We start from the raw sequence: 16,167 nt of genomic DNA on the forward strand, positions 1-16,167 counted from the left end.
CTTGCCTTATTCGAGGCTTTCGTCGCGTCAGCTGTTGTATCCTTTCTTTCTCATTCTTTTTTTATGCATGGGTTAGTGCCACGACTGCGTTCCTTCAAAGACAGTGCCATTTGACTCGAGATGGACACATGAGGTCAGTGGAAGAATAATGTTATTCGCGAAGCCGCCTGAGGCTTTCTTCGCGCTCGTCTTCGATCCAGATGGCGTTAGATATTTGCTTTTACTTTGTTTTATTTGTCGTTTCGATGCCGACGTGCAAGACAACTTAATACGTCGAAACCATACTTTGCTCTGATGTGCGCTGCAACCCAGCGTTGGAGGCATCCCACGGCAACCTTAATATCTTGTCGTCAGATTACTTCGCAGTAAATTATTCCTACGGGAAACTGCGACACTTCTCTCACGTCAATAAGAGAAGCAGTCAGTTCTTGCAGTTGTTTTATTTATTTAGAATTTGAACAAAGACCAAGAGCTGCTTTATTCAAAACTGTGGCATTGTGCAATACAAGAATACTATCTACAAGGCAAAAACAAGTATAACATAAACTAACAACACTCACTTGTGTAATCAAAAATTGATGCGACCGTCGGATGTTTACGAAACACTTTGCTGACAAGAAATCTTCTCGTCATATATAATATCAAAATAAATCATAGATGATAATGGCCCAACATTCACCTTAGGATTTACGTAAAGCACCATACGCGTCCCTCAGAATCCGCCGTACATTTCTGAAGGAGGCATGGTTCACCTTTACGACTCGCCTAAGCACCGAATGGAGTTCTCGTTTAACTTTACAAGATGTTTGTCGCTGTCCTCGAACCGTGAAATACAGCAGGCCCGTGTCTAACTGCTTTTCACGTGTTTCTCCTTTTCCGTCTGCAACTTCTTCGGCTTCAAGTAGCTTTGCACGTAGAAGTTGATGAATAGTCCCAGACCCAGGAATCCCTGGGACAGCGCTATCAGAGCTAGCGGCCTCGGGTATCCGCAGTCGTAGAAGAGCGTTATCGCCATGTGCATCATGAGTCCCACGAACTGGGCGATTTGCAGCTTGGTCAGGTAGCGCTTCCACCAGAGATACTTCTGCATCGAAGGGCCCAGGGCGGCGAGGAAGTAGTAGGAGTACATGATGACGTGGACGCACATGTTCACGAACCCGCCCAAGGCCGTATGTCCGTCGCCACCGTAGTTGATGTACATCCACCCGCTGAGCACGACCAGGAAGTGGTGGATGACGTGCAGGAAGGTGATCTGCGCGTTCTTCTTGCGCAGCACAAAAAACACGGTATCCATAAAGTCGGCGATCCTGACGAAGCTGTACCACCAGCCGAGCTTCAAGATGGCCATGTCCGTTTCGTCGGGTGAGTCATAGTTGATGCCCTGACAGAAGAGACTGTACTTTCCTCCCAAGTACGTGAGACTCATTATCCGCACGGCGAAGTAGGCGTTGGCCACAACAGTCAGCGCGTTGTACGTCAGCACTGCCCACCTGAGGTCGAACGGCTTGCGGTGTTTCATCCAGCGGGGCCCGGCGATCTTGACAAAGTAGACGTAGCCCGCCAGAAGCGGAAAAACCAGCCTGGCGTCCTCTATGCCGCCCCATCCTGCCGTGCGGGGATCCTTCAGCGAAGTTAGGTAGTCGTACCACTCGACCAGTGGCGACGCCATCTTGAGCTTCTGAAGCGATGCCATGTCTTGCCAGTATGTTCCGCCGGACTATGTCTGCCGAGCTGTTGTGAGGTTCTCCTTGTGGTGTGGTTCCACCGTACAAGCAATCGTTCCTTCCCTCTTGAGCGCGCTGCTTCGTCTGGTCGGGCGAATCGCAGCGCACTGTATTAGAAGACAATGGTCCGCCCGCCAACGCTTGTATATTTATAGATTGAAGGCGAGAGGGTTATAGAGAGAGCAGGAAGGTCCGGGACTAACAATGAGGTGGAGTCAAGGAAGTGATGCCCATGCTGCTCGCGATTGGGGCAACTGCTTATCAGTTCTGAATTTCTATGGAGCAGCCTCTGTGAATTGCCGATGAAAGAAGTGAAGAGAAGTGAAAGCAATGTGCGTTTATTGCTTTCTTTTGTCTGTCGGAATCAGCTTGGCGACACAAATTACGCACGCAAGGAGAAAGAATGGCAGTGCTTTGAATGGAAAAACGGATGCGTGGGAACAAAATTCCCCCGCATCGCTCTCTCCATCGGTCTCTGCCGCCGCCCATGAGAGCTCGTCTATTCCTTTGTTTCCACACATTGACACATTTCACCTAAGGCTAATCACTAATTTCTCTCTACACACTTCGAATACCCATTCGATGAACACTGCGGAGTGCAGTGCAAAGCACGCTAAACAGGATAAATAGCGCAAAAAAAAAAAATGAAGAGGAGGAGGAGGTGAGACGAGTAGAAGAAAAAAAGCGCTCTCCACGTCGAAAAACAGTTGTCGAAGAAGCGCTTCCTTGTACGACGGGTCGTCGGGCAGAATTTCTCACGGTACTGCATTTCTCCGGGGCATGGTCGGCTGGCTATTGCGTCACTGTCGACGCGACGTTTTTTAATCAGTGCCCGCTGTTCTCACGGCTGGGCTTAGTGACCGCTGTTAAATTAATTTTCGACGGGAAAACACACTCCCGATCAGATTTCTGTGCTGGCATAAAGGACGCAATGGAAACCTTCGAAGCGTAGCGCATTTTTTCACGCATTGTCCGCCCTACAAATTGAACAAAAAAAAAAATGTCGTAAAAGTGCGGGTTTGCGGATTACGCGCAGATTTCGGGAGAGTGTCGGTTTCACTGGAGCGTCCGCTATCCCCATCGACACGCTATTGCACAGGTGGATTATCAAAGGTTGTTGGTCAACCTGTGCGGACAATCCACTCAAGAACTTGACGGAGTTTTCGCTAACAAGCTGAGTAGAATCGAAGACGACAAAATTTTAGACATGGATGACGAAGATTCTAATAACGGCAGTGTCTGTAATGACTGAATTAGGTCGTGGGCTAATCGTCTGATCGAGGATCTGAAAATCTAACTTGGACTCACAACAAAGTGACCATTGTCTGTGCAGTAACAAAAATGCTGAATGTTTATCCCTACATGTAAGTGGTGCGGACAACAAAAGGGGGAGGGGGGAGCCAGCTTTCCTATTGTGAGGATTTAATCAAGGGTGCGGGTTGTGTGCAAGGCGGGCAAAACACGCGTAAGTACGGTATGTGCAAACCTACCTTATAGGTGTCCTAACCTTCTATTCGTCAAAACGCCTATGAAGCCTTTCCAAATTCCTGATTACGCTGCTAATGTGCTGGAAGTAACGGGGTTATAGACATGCACTTACGTCATCCCCGAAGCTGCAACTGTCTGTAGGATGAGGACAAATTCTTTATCCGACCCCTCCCGACCTTTGGACTTTCAGCGGTGCAGGAAGTGTTCCACCGCAAGGCGTGAAAGCAACTCCGGGGTATGGACGAACGCTATAAAATCACTTATGCAAGGTACAGATCAGACAGGAAGAAAAACTCATTTAGTTGGCACTCAACCAGATTTACGCTACCTCTTCAATGAACGTGGAAAAGTTTAAATATCTGAGTGGAAAGATACTTTAGGGGAAAAAAAATAAAAACATAAGCATTGTTCTCACTGGTACCTGGGTACCAGTCGTTGGTTGCATGCAGGTGACGCGTTCCTTTCCTATTGCTTACACCTCTATGTTTTGCTGTGTCTTTTCTTCCTCGTGTCTGCATGTCCTCTACGTCGATACGTTCATAAATGTGCTCTTATTTATCTCTCGTTAACGGAAGCCGGCCAAATCTGGCATTTTATTTTCACTCTTGTAACAACAGCCACTTTGAAGGTTCCTAAAGCTGCCAGTCGTCACAGCTACTTCGTTCTTTCCCAGCACTCCACCCCTCCGCCCCCCCCCCCCCCCCCCCTTTTTTTCTCCTTTTTTTTGCCTTGTTTTTTATGCTCTATAGCAATCAAAACAAGCATAATTATCGGCCTTTCTTTTTGAAATGTTTCGCATTTATTGCGCCGACCGTTGGCAATTCCTTGGCTGAATTTTGTTGTCCGACGTCCGGTGTAGCCCTCTAAAAAGAGGAGAGGGAATTAATATTGTTGAGGGAGAGGGATGAAGAAAGGATATAGCTAATAACAGGGAGGGGAGGAAATGAAGATACTGGAAGGGAAAGTAAAGTGAAAGGCCGAGATCGATGACATGGGAAGAGAGGAGAGAGATAATAAGTTCTGTTGAACTTTTAGCCGCCTTTTTAGGGCTTCTTAGTGCTGTGTCCGTCTACGGGATCTCACGCAGTACGTTAAGGAAGTGCTATAAGTGTATGTGTGAAAGATGGGAAGTCCCCGCAGTGGGTGCAGGCAACGGGCTTTGGAGACGTGGTGAACTGGCCGATTGTAAGCGGGGTCACAATCGAATGGGTCTGTGCGCGACTTAGTACGCAGGCTTCTTCGCAGTTCATATCCCATCAGGATGGCGGTAGAGCTATTTGTTATCTGCAGTCTTTCAGTATCGCGTGTTTTTCTTAGCATGTGCCTTTCGCGCCGTCCTGGAAGTCGGGCCACGGACATGGGAGCCCCGGATAATTGCAGTCGCGGGTAATACTGTGCGCTGCCTCGTTCCGCGATACGCATTCTTGGCCAGGAATCCACTGAACGAGGATGTTAAGGTACTGGTCTCGTTGTATATGCTGGTGGATAATGTGATGTCTATAGAGGGGTATGTGCCGTTGCTGGAAGGCCCAGCATGAGTGTTGACTGTACTACGTCCGTACTAGGACGTTTTCGTCTTGGTGTGGTGGAAGTGTAATGGCGGATAGGGAGCAGAATGTTGTCCTCGGGCAAGGGAGCCGTCGTGAGAGAGGATGTGAATGAATGCGTGCAGGCTCTTTCTACGCGGTGTCGCCATATCGAAACAGGCACAAAATACTTCCCTGTCTCTTAACGTCTATCTCGTACAGTTTCCCTTCAGACTGCAGCTCCCGAAGGCCTTACAGATGCTGAGAACGCCTTTGGAAGACGCTTTAGAGACAGCCGTTTGTTGTTTCCTTTTTATGGACCTTCGGTTCCGATGACGGCCAGTGGTGGTTCTTTATGTTCATGACGCTATATGAACAGAAAGCTAGCATCAGGAACGATGGCAAGTGTTAAAAGAAGCATGGGAAAAAGCTGACAAGTATGGTCGTGTTAAGGATGCTCAGTCGACAGATAAAAAAAAAGAAAAGAGCCCACGCGAAGACTCAGAGGAGGGGTTCATAACCACTTAAATTTCGCGCCATTTAGCTACCTGTGCTACTCGTGCTGCTCGCCTGTATTTTAATTTTCTTCCGCCGAAGTGAGGGCACGCCACACCAACACGCTGCGTGTGGACGAACTGCTGGAGTGCCCTGTAGGCGCTTTTGTCGTTGAAGTGAACTACCGAACCAGGTAGTTACGTGATGTTTTCATTAAACTCGCCAAGTCAGCTAGCGGGCCCGCCCAATTACGCCGCTCTGGCCCGCTGGTTGACCTGCTCTGGACGGGCTGAGGTTGAGGTCTGTAGAGTAGCTTTGCGTGTTACCGCCCGCAGTTGCTTCGCCGTTCGTAGCGACACTGTAGGTCGAAAAAGGTCAGTAACGGTCAAAGTTCACCACAGCAGCCTCTTTCTTTTTAGACAGCTGTGCTCGCGAAGGGCTGTGTAGCTAGTGTTCAGTGCGTGCCTAAGAGCCCCATCGGGTAAAAATCGTTTCGGAGTCGTCGACCTGCAGCCCACATCGTGTATGTATGTAAGCCCCTTATGCAAGCCCCTTGTATGTAAGCTCCTTAAACCAATGCCGTACTTATGCTACGCGGCTGGGCAGCGAGGAATTGCCGTTTAAGCTGCGGCAACTGTACCCACGCGTGAGTTTCAAACTTTTACACAGTCACCTGTGTGAAGACATACCTACGGTTAATGAAGGTGATGATTACGTCATGGCATGACGATGATGTTTCCTAGGGATTAAAGAGGTAGCCCCGCTCTAAGTTAGATGCGATTTAAGAGGCTCTGTGAAAAAGAATTCGTATCGTTCCCCACTGGCCTCTGAATCTGCAAGCCATCACTTGTTCACTATCAAAATGAAAGATAAAAGTTTTAAGCAATCAGTTTGTCACGCACATCATACTGCAGCACCATGTTCTCGACTGGTAGAAGTGGCGCTTACTCTCTTGTACTCTTGTAAACCACGCATACTGCGCATACAAACTCGGCTCAATGAACGGGAAGTTTTTAACAAAGCGTTTTCAAGACGTTAGTCTGTGAGTGACTCTTTTCCTTAGCACGCTTTCTCATCGCTTTTTCCTCTAGTTCTTTGCAGAATCCAAATGCGAGAAATCCTTACTGGTGGCAAGACGTAATATTTAGTTTTGAATATTTATTGAGGATAGATACCAGAATTAAAAAAAAATGAAAAATACTCGATAGTAATACGTCTTCCGTTTATGTCATCATTTCATAACCAGGTCGGCTCGCCGTGTTGTTCTGCGAAAAACATTCCAGTTTGTAGGCTTAACACGTTCATAGATAGATCTTGAGTTGAAAACTTTCTCGTGACTGTCCTGCGCTTTAAACTTACGAACACCGGACACATGGATCGGCAGAGAAGGCTCTGTATTCAACACAACCGTCTTTGCGCGGCACTGCGCACACACGGAAGGCGTCGTGATGGTTCGAATAATATGTCATGGTGCACAATGTTTAAATATTTAAAGGACCACGAAGCACAAGTGCACTGTCGTCACAAACTATGGTCGCGTTGTGATAGGCATTTCAAAGCGACTTCACTTTTCGCCGGGCTTCCTGATCAAGCCGTCTCTTTCCCGCCGAGTACGTCTTCACGTAGAAGTTGATGAACAGTGCGAGACCCAGGAAGCCCTGGGAGATCGCCAACAGAGCGAGTGGCCTCGGGTACCCGCAGTCGTAGAAGAGCGTTATCGCCATGTGCGCCATCAAGCCGACAAACTGGGCGATCTGCAGCTCTGTGAGGTACCGCTTCCACCAGAGGTACTTCTGCACCGACGGACCCAGGGCGGCCAGGAAGTAGTATGAGTACATGATGACGTGCACAAGCGGGTTCACGCATAGTCCCAGGAGCGTTTGGCCGTCGCCACCGAAGATCATGAAGATCCAGCCGTTGAGCACGATCAGGAAGTGGTGAATAACGTGAAGGTACGTGATGTGCGAGTTCTTCTTACGGAGAAGAAAGAAGATCGTGTCGGTGAAGTCGGCGATCCTGACCCAGGCGTACCACCAGTTGAGCTCAATGATGGCCACCGTGTGCTCGTTGTCTAGGCCTCCCTCGTAGTCGATGCCCTGGCAGAAAAGGCTGTAGCCGCCTTCGAGGTAGGAGTGGCGCAAGTACTGGACGCAGAAGTAGGCGTTCGCAAGGACAGTGGCCAAGTTGTAAGCCAAGATCGCTCCTCGCAACTCGAACGGCTTGCGGTTTTGCATCCAGCGGGGACCGCCGATCTTGGCTATGTACGCGTAGCCGATCAGCATCGGGAAAACAAAGCGAACGTCGCTTAGGATGCTATCTTGAATCCTCGGGTCACGGAGGGATAGAACGTAGGCGTAAAGGTCACGGACTTGCGATACCCACGAAAGAGCTGACATTTTCACAATGGTCTCACTCACACAGCTTCCGTAGAGGAGGTGGCTTGTAAAAGAATACGAGTAAGTCCAGGCCTCTCCGAAGCTTCGAGGTTGAGGACGAACGCGCTAGGCTCGAGTCCTACTCTTCATTCAGAGATTTGCCGGCTCGTTGCCTGGGAGGAAGCTTCGGCTAATGCCGAACTCTGCGCTGATACCAATGGCACTGCGATTTAAGAGACGTCGTCGGGGGTCTTCATGCATGATTCAAATTAATGGACGAATCGGCTTAGCGGATTCCGTCGACGTCCGCCACAGGCGTATTTCCCACGCTGTGCGTGCTGCCGCTCGAACGGCGCGTGCTGTCTTAGATGGAAGCTGTAAGCGAGGAGAACAGGGAAAGTGCTAATGATTCTCGGTTTATGCAGCATACAGCACGGCTCGCATTGGGATACAGGAAAGTCCCAGTAACACATAGGCAGCAAAGATGGCCACGTGGTGTGCTCTGTCGCTGCACTGTCGATATGGCACTGAAGCGAGGAGAATGGCAGATGCAGAATGCGTCTCTATCCGAATTAGTACCGCGAAACTATATTATTTTGAATTCTGATATAATGAGCTAGACTTTATATCGAATGCTTCTTCGATATAAAGCGCAAAGATATAAGATGCGCAAAAGCAGTGCTACGTTTAGAGATATGCTTTCTTCTGCAGTGTACTATTCGTTACAGACGGGAGCGACTACATCGACCGAACCTTCTTACGCACCACAGTTTGTCATAGGATGGTCTCACTGCAGTTTGCGCATAAAAAAAAAAAGCTTGTAAAACTTGTCCGCAATAGAAATGTTCCTATTTTTTATGCTCACGTAGCTTCGTGGCCGCTTAATAGTCGTACATGATGTCGAACGCGCACGTCTCGCTCGCTCGCTTGTCATCCTCGTGTGATCCGTTTCTTGTTTTCGTCCGGTTCCCGCGCCGGTCGACATCATTCTGGGCAACTGTGCGTGAGGTCATCAAGACCTTAGGTAAATTTTTAGGTAGGTTTTTTTTAAATTAATAATGACATTAACCCGTTTTCGCTATCCGAACAACTGCCATCCGTGAGCATTGGATATGAACACCGGAACCGAAGGGAAAACCGGACAGCGCACATTTGGCCTAACTACGGAAATCTACATTTTTTTATTTATTTTTAAATCTCATTTGAAATTGTATTCGAACAGTGCAAGTGCTTGCAAGCAGAAATATAAAGTGGCGCTCACAGATGCACGAAGACTGTGTTGAGTTCACAGACTTCTGCGTGCGGCCACAAATTCTTTCCGCGCGGCCCATGAACACACAGTACCTCCAAGAATGGCAAAATACTGCCGGGAGAGGTCGTTTGAATTCACTGCCTACCTACGTCGCGAATGTATATGGGATAACTGAAGTTCATAATATAACCAAGCGAAATGTCTCAAAGCGTAATTCAACGAACGCGGCAGAACACTTTCCTGTGGCTGCGTAATTAAACCGTAAATCTTTCTCCAACTGCCTCGTACCTCAAACATGTGATCGTAGTTATGTTCACATCTGTTATGTGGAAGTTATAGTAATGTTCATATAGTTTTTGATGCGTCTGTTCCCAAGCGTCGCGGTGGGCTGAGAGACGGTGTCGTAAACTGCACAATGCGTTTCCTTTTTTTTTCCCTCCTCTTAGGTTCATCGTCGCTACTAACAGCCATGGTATTATATACAGCGGCAGCAGCCGTTAGGAGACGTAGGAAGAAGTTGCTGAAGTAAAATAGCCTGAAAAAAAAGAACGAGTAAAAAATACAGATTATAAAAATCCCATTATATATACGCAACGAGTCACGGGTGATTATTCTTTTTTTTGCAACCTAATATAATTTATATACGGCTACGAGAGAGCTAGATGTCAAGACCCTTGGAAAAATGCTTCACGTTAACCCAACATATAATATGCTGCATCTGCGTGCTCATATGCAATGAAAGTTAGCACAGGGGTCAATGACCTAAAAAATTGGTAAGGGTTTAACGTTGTTAAACCGAAGGAACACGAAGGCACACGAAGGAAGCCTGCACACACAGAATCATCGGGGTCAAAGCAGACGGAAAACTGTATACTCCGAGCAATTTCTTCTTCTACGCTTCCATAGTTACAGCGCGAAAGACAGGACAAAAGAGGACGACAGAACTCAGCGTTGTGTTCTGCCGTACTCTCTTGTCCTGTCTTTCGGGCTGTAACTACGGAAAATCGTCACTCAATGAGAGTCCTCGAAAATGTATTTTCTCTTTATTCTGCTTATTGAGGCGATGCCTTGAGGAGTTGCTACTTAGTGAGGAAATGACACAAACGAGCGTTTGAACAACGCTACACATGTAGAGTCCTTACACGGAAAATGTTCGCAATCAGCTGTGTGCATTTGCTTGAGGTACAGCGCGAAGTGCTCGGATAAAGGCCTAAACGGGCTGCTGAGCAGAGTGTAAACGTAATCCCTGTGTAGTCTAGCGCTGTTTAATGACAACGTCAAATCGTGACGGCAAATGATGGTAATAAATTGTACTTTTTGAGGTAACGCACGCGTGTAAAGTAGGCTTTGTAGGCTTCGTAAGGAAAAAAAAAACATTGCATTGTACCTGTATGTAATAAAACGATAATAATGTTTTTTTTTGTTTGTTTATGGGGTTTAACGTCCCCATTGGACTCAGGCTATGAGGGACGCCGCAGGGGAGGGCTCCAGACAATTTTGACCTCCTGGGGTTCTTAACGTGCACTGACACCGCACAGTACACGGATCTTCTAGTATTTCGCCTCCATCGAAATTCGACCGCCGCAGCCAGGATCGAACCCGCATCTTTTGGGTCAGCTTTTGGGCTGCTCAGCGATAAAGCAAATCAGGAAACAAGACAAGTAGGTTCAGGCGCTGCAAGAAAAAAAAATTTTTTAATTAAAAAAGTAATCTGATAATTTTTATATATTTTCAATAAGCACTCAAGTTGCAAAAGACATCTTGCTAGAAGAAACTTGTATTTCGCTGTACGACATTCTGTGTGGTATGACCGGTTCAGTCGAGTAGTACCATGGCGGCATACCGGCCATCGCTCAGTTGCTTTTTGATTGCGTGTGCTTCTTTTCTTACTTTTTTTTTTTTGCTGTGGGACACAACGCAGTATTACTGTGTACACTACGAAGCATAAAAATAAACCTTACACGTCTTTATTTTTTTTTTTTTCACCATACTGCTTTTGAAATTTCGCCCGCAAATCAAAACAAGTTACCATCTTCGCATGTGTACTCAGGCGGCAGGGATATAAGTCTAACGCGTCTCTCATTTGGCACAGACCACCGGCCTACCGCAGTCAATGCCCGCGCTTCACTGTCCGGTGATATTTAATGCCCGCGGCAGTTCGTACGGTCGCCTATCGTCTCAAACGACCGGGACACAGACCTCATTCATCAGCGCACCCGAACTACGAGAAAACGGTATCTCCTTCATACTCGGTTGTACGCATCAGGCTGTATTGATAGTCGCGCCTGAGGACACGTTGCCAAGGTTCGTCATTTAATGTCCCTGTGCACTGTAGCAGGGTGGTTTCTTCCTCGGTGTACCTCCCCGGGGACGCATTCCGCGGACCCATTTCTGGTTTGGTTAATCCACACAGTAAACAAAAATACGCCTATGTGGGAGGCTGATACAAAGAGAAACTCTATACTGTCTTCCTATCTTCCAAATGGGAAGATAAAACTCGCTGAAACTCCATCCTGCGCTGCACAAGCATAGCTCTCCCTTCCCGTCGTGATTTCGCCAGCAACCACGTTCTTTATGGAGGAACAGCCGCTGAAGAACAACTTTGAGTGTAATGAAAGACCGCTGAGGGGGGTTGAAAATAAAAGAACCAAGGTTTCTCCGCATCTGTTTTTTTTTTTCCTTTTGTTTCAGAACAGTGTTCTTGGGTGCGCAGCGGGCAGGAAGCGCAAAGGAAGTAGCCATCAGTGCATGTGTGTGCGTGTGCGCGCGCACCGAAAACCAAGGAGCATAGAGAAATGTTTACTGTGTGCGTGTGTGCGTGCGTGTGTGTGTGTGTGTGTGTGTGTGTGTGTGTGTGTGTGTGTGTGTGTGTGTGTGTGTGTGTGTGTGTGTGTGCGTGCGTGCGCGCGTGCGTGCGTGCGTGCGTGCGCGCGTACGTGTGTGTGTTTGTGTGTGTGCGTGCGCGTGTGTGTGTGTGTGTGTGTGTGTGTGTGTGTGTGTGTGTGTGTGTGTGTGTGTGTGTGTGTGTGTGCGTGCGTGCGTGCGTGCGCGCTTGCGAACCCCAAACTTCCAAGCGACAGAGTGCCTGTCATCTCCTCTGGGTTCCCCTCCAACTGCGAGAAAGCAGGAAAAGGGAACTATGTCTGTTCAGTGCTTTTTACGACTTCCTTGAAAAAGTAACTACACGAACGTAATTCCCGAGTGGTCCTCGCGGAATTGACGCCAAGGGACTGCGGTAATGCGAACCAGGTGGAGGTTAAGGGCGTTCATTTGTCACCAGCGGCTGTGGCGTGCCGCTCCATCAGGACCCTTGGTCCCGCGCCTTCATACCTGTCATTAAGCGGGTCATAAGAGCGGGAAACCGCATCGTGTTGTGAATTCTGTATGGCTTGCGGTTCAGTCCTACGTAGCAATTTAAGAAATGCTTTAAGATGGTCTTCGCCTACGCCGCCCATTGTGTAATGTATGCAAGGCGCTTCACGTGTCGTGAAACAACAGGTATAACCAGAAAAAGAAAGAAAAGAAGTAACCGGAAGGTGTTGAATCGCTTTTATTTATTTATTTATTTTTTTACGTAGCATCAAACGCGGGTACTTCTCTCGCGGCGAACCACGTACCAACCCGTTTCACCTAATGGACACATTGTCAAAGGCGGATGTTTGAAAATGTCCATTGCCCGTTGAAATTTCGCGTCATTAGACGTCACCGTAACTACTCCGGTGGGTCGAGGTGCTTGCAAGGCGCTCCCATAGGAAGCCATAAAGTCACATCTTGGTTTCTTGAAAACAAGGTACGCCGCAGGGATGAGGCTTCTTCCCGTTTCATCACTGTGCGCCGCGCAAGGCTAGTTAGGAAGACCGCGTACTACAATCTAAGCCACTCAACACTTTACTATATAGTCGGATACAAGTCAAGAACATAGCGGCTTTGCCCCGACAGATGACCCCGCTTCCATCCAATGGCGTCGGCCTATTCTCGCGAACCTGCTAGCGTGGCAATGCAGAGAGCGGCACTACAATGCAGGGAGGCGACTATCCCCTTTCAGCAGTCACTTCCTGCATTGTCAGGGTAGCGTGCTTATGAGAATCGGCGCGACACCATTGGCTGGAAGGAGATCCTTTCACAGGGTAAAGCTGCTTCGTTATTGGTCCTTGCGTCATGTCAGGCCGTTCTTGTAGTCCGTGTATGCGCTTCACTGAAAGGCCCCAAGTGTAACAAACTGCCAGAGTGAACGCGATTAAATTTCCTCTCTATTTTCAGCGATAAAATTGCAGCCTTTCATATGCTTTGAACGATATGAATATGTTGAGAATCGCAGCGGAGATCGATATCCAATGCGCTGGTCCAATGAGGTCTCGTCTTGCTCGATGCTTATTCCTTGCGCATTTCCGCACAGCAGTTGTATTAGGTGTTCCGAGTGCGTGCTATCGCTGATGAGTTCATCGGACTGTCTCTGTGGCTCCAGTATTTAGATGGCAATATCCGGATAACTGGTGACAGAGCATTCTTGGATGAAACTGCGCAACAACAAGCCTGAAACAAGGTCGACAGATGCAACTAATAATTTCACTCTACGTATCCGCGAGTGACGGCGTGAGCAATTCCACTTCAAAGACGGGCACGCCGCTGGCTGCCAGCGCAAGAGTTCCACGACACGTTCACGGGAGCTAGTTCACAGTTGCGGTTCATGGCGTGCTGTGCCTGAATTGCGCATTCTGCTGCGGTAGCTCGTACTGCAGCCCTGCCAGCTGATGACGCATAACGGAGTGTATGACGGATGACACTAGATTCAGTTGAATAGATTTGCGGAGCACCGCGATCCCTTTCCCTGTGTCTCTGCCTAATGTTGCCAGCACAACGATCGAATACGTCTACAGTTAATTTCATAGTGACTCTTGTTCTTGCTTCCGTCCAATGTCTCTTATGAGGCCAGTTCGAATCAGTGTGAGCCGTTTCCAACAAGTCAACGGCAAACTTAATAGGAAGTCACGTGTGTCAGCAAACAGCGCGTTGCTCTGACCGCTTCCCGGGAGAATTCTTGGCTCTGAGCTGTATATTATGTTGTTGTTTTTTTACCACAGTTTTGCGATGGAAAAAACTGGTACGAAGTAATAATGGGTAACCGGAGGCGTTCTAGGATCTGAGAAACAAGTTAAAATACCGTACAAAATATATACGACTGAAGCAAGGGTTTTCAGACTGGGGTCTGTGAAACATTTGGGATCCTCGGGCGCATTTTTTTTTTGTGCTCCCCGAGCGCATAAATGCACGGGTAACTCAATCCCAACGTTTCCTCTGCCAAATTTAGTTTCGGACTAGACATACTTTAAGTGCTTTCAGCTCAACGTTTTTGTATAGAGCAAGTCATTATTACATGAATTTGTGAATATTTATGGAGCGCGTGGAGTTGGGGGTCTTGCCATTCTCTTTCTTGTGTGCATTTTATGCAGAAAGGTACAGAAGCCAAGCCAGATGGGGTTCCTCAACACGTTTTGAAAGCTGTTAGGGTTTTCTGAGGCTAAAACATTCAGAACCCTTAAAGTAATGAATTCACAGCGGTGTCCAATTAAGTGTACGCTTAAAGATAGCGTACCTATATATTCAGAAGGAAAAATACTTGTAGGTGCGCCAGAAACATACCAGGAGTGCAAAAACAAACAAAATAAACAGTGGAGCTGCAAGCCCGGGATAACCTCCGAAAAAATTTTTAAAAAAGTGTTGTGGCAACATGGAAGCAGCATAACTGGCTGCAGTATTTCTTATCACGAGCAAGGAACAGGACAACAAGACTGGCATCCTTAGTGACTATTGCACAAGCAGCCAGGATGCGAGGCCCTTTGTGCAAATCTAGCCCGGGTTGCATGTAGTCGACAACGCTGTGAACAATAGAGGTTAAATGTTAAATGTGCCTCCCAGCCGGTAGTGTATCTTGGCTTTATTGCCAAAATGCCGAGAGCAATAGGCTGCAGGAGATGCGAGGTTGGCTGAAACAATATATTCGGGACAAAATGATCGAACTATGCTGCGTCATATACATCCCTCTCTGTAAGAGTCAAATCCAAAGTCCAGATGCAAATTACCGCAAAAGTACTCCGCTATTTTTACTTTGTAACGTTGTCATAGATCATTTCATATATAGGTTTAATCTGAAGGTGTGTTTTCAGAAACATTAACCAATAAGTTAAAACTTTTATTATTTTTTTCTAAATTTTCTCCAAATGGATCTAGAACATTTTGAATAAAAAGGAAAAGCTTGACGATTTTTTTTTGAATGCTGATTCACGGTATCACCAATTTTGATTCGCCATATCTAAGTCGTTTAACTCAACACATTTGCAAATGCAGAGGTGTTACAGTCACAGGAAAAGTTTTTCAAACAGCGCAATGAGATCGTTAGGCGGCGGCAGTTATGAAACAAGTGGGTAGCGCATGGAAAAGGGTCTCGGTACTTTGAAAACTTTTCCAGAGAACCTATATGGCGCACCTGCCCGTGTGCGCGTAGGTGGTATTCGCCGCCACCACGTTGGGCGCCACACAGACAATGGCCCATTGTGGCAACGGGCGCGAACGCAATGAGCCGGGCGGCGCCGCGCCGAAAATGCGCGAATTACCCTTCTTTTGTTCCTCCAGGAGCACGCACTCCGCCCGGCGTGCCAGCCGCGGTCTCACCACACGCCAGACACACGCTTTATCGACCCTGTCGCTGTGGAGCGTTGAGTAGCTATCCCTCAAGAGAAAAGTATACGAAAGCTGTGTCTTACCGGTACTCACCTATGGGGCAGAAACGTGGAGGCTAACGAAAAGGGTTTAGCTCAAGTTACGGACAACGCAGCCAGCTATGGAAAGAAAAATGATAGGTGTAACGTTAAGAGACCGCAAGCGGGCAGAGTGGGTGAGGGAACAAACGCGGACTAATGACATCCTAGTCGAAATCAAGGGGAAGAAATGGGCTCGGGCAGGGAGTGTAATGCGAAGGCAAGGTAACTGCTGGTCCTTAACGGTAACTGAGTGGATTCCAAGATAAGGCAGACGTAGCAGGGGGCGGCAGAAAGTTAGGTGGGCGGATGAGATTAAGAAGTTTTCGGGGATGCGGAGGCTGCAGCTGACAAAGGACAGGGTTAATTGGAGAGACATGGAAGGTGCCTTTGCCCTGCAGTTGGCGTAGTCAGGGTGATGATGATGATGAGCAGCTGAGCACGAGGCCGAAGGTTCTTCCCCCGCTAGGATACGGATAGTTGGTTATGCATGACGTTTCTGAAGAACAAATGCACAAGGAAGGAAAAGAAGAAAAAACGCACTAAATTTTC

General features: G+C 47.7%; 1 protein-coding gene and 2 pseudogenes across 3 annotated transcripts in view; 1 reads left to right on the plus strand and 2 right to left on the minus strand.

The window, feature by feature from the left end:
- Nucleotides 1-16,167, plus strand: part of LOC149358668 (uncharacterized) — a 274,207-nt gene that overhangs the window by 252,552 nt on the left and 5,488 nt on the right. The window lies entirely within an intron of this gene.
- Nucleotides 651-1,881, minus strand: LOC149358676 (very long chain fatty acid elongase AAEL008004 pseudogene; annotated as a pseudogene).
- On the minus strand, nt 6,787-7,629 carry LOC149358677 (very long chain fatty acid elongase AAEL008004 pseudogene; annotated as a pseudogene).

This window comes from Amblyomma mixtum, chromosome 2 (genome assembly GCF_055824585.1).
Source record: "Amblyomma mixtum isolate Tamu chromosome 2, ASM5582458v1, whole genome shotgun sequence".
In the NCBI taxonomy this organism is placed as follows: Eukaryota; Metazoa; Arthropoda; class Arachnida; order Ixodida; family Ixodidae; genus Amblyomma; species Amblyomma mixtum.